Genomic DNA, 3,043 nt, shown 5'->3' with positions numbered 1-3,043 from the left:
CGTCAACCCATTCGTCTCATGATCCAAATATGTCCCTATAAATAAACTGTACATATTGGTCTCATGTTCCAACAATGTCCCTCGTAATAAACTGTACACATTGGCATCATGGTCCGACAATCTCCCTCGCAGTAAAATTTACCCATTGGTCTCATGATACAAATATGTCCCTCACAATAAAGTGTACCCATTGATCTCGTGATCCAATAATGTCCCTCGCAACAAACTACACATTTCTGTCATGAACAAACTATGTAGCACACAATAAGGTGTACCCATTGGTCGCATGATCCAACAATTTCCCTCACAATAAAGCGTACCCTCTGGTGTCATGATCCATCAATATCCCTTGCCATAGAGTGATGCCATTGGTCTCAACACATACATTTACCCATCTGTCTCATGACCCAACTGTGTCCCGCACAAAAAGTGTACGCAATTTTCTCGTGATCCAACTATGTCCCATGCAATAAATTACACATTTGTCCCATCATCCAACTATGCCCCTAGCAATAAGATACACATTTGCATCATGATCTAACTATGTCCCTCACAATCAAATGTAAACATTTTTGTCATGCTCAAACTATGTCCCTCACAGTAATGTGTACCAATTTGTGTCATGATTCATCTATGTCCCTCGCAACAAAGTGTACCCATTGGTCTCATATTCAACTATGTCCCTTGTAAATAAATGTTAACATTTGTCTCATGTCTGATATCTGTCCCTTGCATCAAGATCTGTCTCTCATGACAAAGTGTCCCCATTGGTGTCATGATCCAACTATGTCCCCACAATAAACCATTCATTTCTGTTATAATCAAAATATGTCCATCGCGATAAAGTGTACAAATCTGAGTCATGATCAAAATATGTCCATCACACATTTGCGTCATGATATAGCAATGTCCTTCACAATAAAGTGTATACATTTGTGTCATGATATAGCTATGTCATTTACAATCAAGTGTACGCATTAGTCTCATGATCTATATATGTCCCTTGCAATCAAGTGTACGTATTTGTCTCATAATCCAACTGTGTCCCTTGCAATCAAGTAAACATATTTGCCTCATCATAGAGCTATGTCTCTCACAATAAAGTGTACTCATTTGTCTCATCATACAACTATATCCCTCTCAATAAATTGCACCCATTGGTCTCATGGTTCCACTATGTCTATCACAATACACTTTGCACATTGGTCTCATGATCAAACTACGTACCTCGCAATAAACTGTTCACATTGGTCTCATCATCCAGCAATGTCCCACGCAATAAACTATACATATTGGTCTCACTATCCAACAATGTCGCTTGCACAAATGTGTACTCATTGGTGTCATGATCCAACAATGTCCCTACCAATAAATTGTACCCATTGGTCTCATGATCCAACAATGTCCCCTGCAATAAAGTGTACACATTCTTCTCGTGATCCAACAATATGCCTTACAATAAATTGTACCCGTTGCTCTCATGACCAAACTATGTCCCTCGCAATAAAGTGTACCCATTGGTCTTATGACCCAACTATGTCCTTCGCAATAAAGTGCACCCAATGTAATCATGATCAAAATATGTCCCTCACAATAAAATTCACATTTATCCTATCATCCCATTATGTCCCTTGCAATAAAGTACACATTTGTGTCATCATTCATCTATGTCCCTACCAGTAAAGTGCACATTTGTTCATTACCCAACTATGTCCCTCGCAATGAAGTGTACCCTATGGTCTCATAATCAAAAATATGTCCCTCACAATAAAGTACACATTTGTCCCATCATCCAACTATGTCCCTCGCAATAAATTGTACCCAATGGTCTCATGATCCAACAATGTCCCTCGCAATGATGTGTACCCATTGGTCTCATGATCCAACTATGTACCTCACAATAAAGTGTATGTCCATTAGAATCAAGTGCAAATAATTGTGTCATGATCCAACTAATTTCCTCGCAATAAAGTGTATCCATTGGTCTTATGACCCAAATATTTCCCTCGCAATAAAGGGTACCCATTGGTCTCATGACCCAACTATGTCCTTCACAATAAAGTGTGCACAGTTGTAAAATGATCCAACTATGTCCCTCACAATTAAGTATGCGTTTGTGTCATGATCCAACTATCACCTCGCAATCGAGTGTTAACATCTGCATCATGGTTCAACTATGCCCCTCACAATAAAGTATACACATTTGTGACATGATCCAACTATGTTCCTCGCAATGAAGTGTTCCCACTGGTCTCATAATCCAACTATGTACCACACAATACAGTGTACACATTTGTAACATGATATAGCTATGTCCATTACAATCAAGTGTAAATATTTGTGTCATGATCCAACTTTTTCCCTCGCAATAAAGGGTACCCATTGGTCTCATGACCCAACTATGTCCTTCACAATAAAGTTTGCACAATTGTAAAATGATCAATCTATGTCCCTCACAATAAAATACACATTTGTGTCATGATCCAACTATCACCCTCACAATCAAGTGTAAACATGTGCATCATGGTTCAACTATGCCCCTCACAATAAAGTGTACACATTGGTCTCATGATCCAAATATGTTGCTCACAATAAAGTGTACCGATTGATCACAAGATCCAGATATGTCCCTCACAATAATGTGTACATGCATATTTGTGTCATGATCCAACTATGTCCCTCGCAATAAAGTGTACTCCATGGTCCCATGATCCAACTATGTCGCTCACAATAAAGTGTACATTTGCCCATCGTCCAACTATTTACCTCTCAATAAAGTACACATTTGAGTCATGATCCAACTACGTTCCTTGCAATCACGTTTACCCATTTGTGTCATCATCCAAATATGACACTCGCAATAAAGTGTAACCTTTTGTCTCATGATCAACTATGTCCTTCTCAATCCAGTGTAAACATTTGTGTCATGATCCAGCTATGTCCCTCGCAATAAAGTGTACACATTTGTGTTATCCTCCAACTATGTCCTTTCATATAAAGTGTACCCATTGGTCTCATAATCCAACTATGTCCCTCGAAATGA

The sequence above is a fragment of the Sinohyriopsis cumingii genome, chromosome 8, assembly GCF_028554795.1.
Source record: "Sinohyriopsis cumingii isolate HCF-2022 chromosome 8, ASM2855479v2, whole genome shotgun sequence".
Taxonomy (NCBI): domain Eukaryota; kingdom Metazoa; phylum Mollusca; class Bivalvia; order Unionida; family Unionidae; genus Sinohyriopsis; species Sinohyriopsis cumingii.
This window is presented reverse-complemented; position numbering follows the sequence as displayed.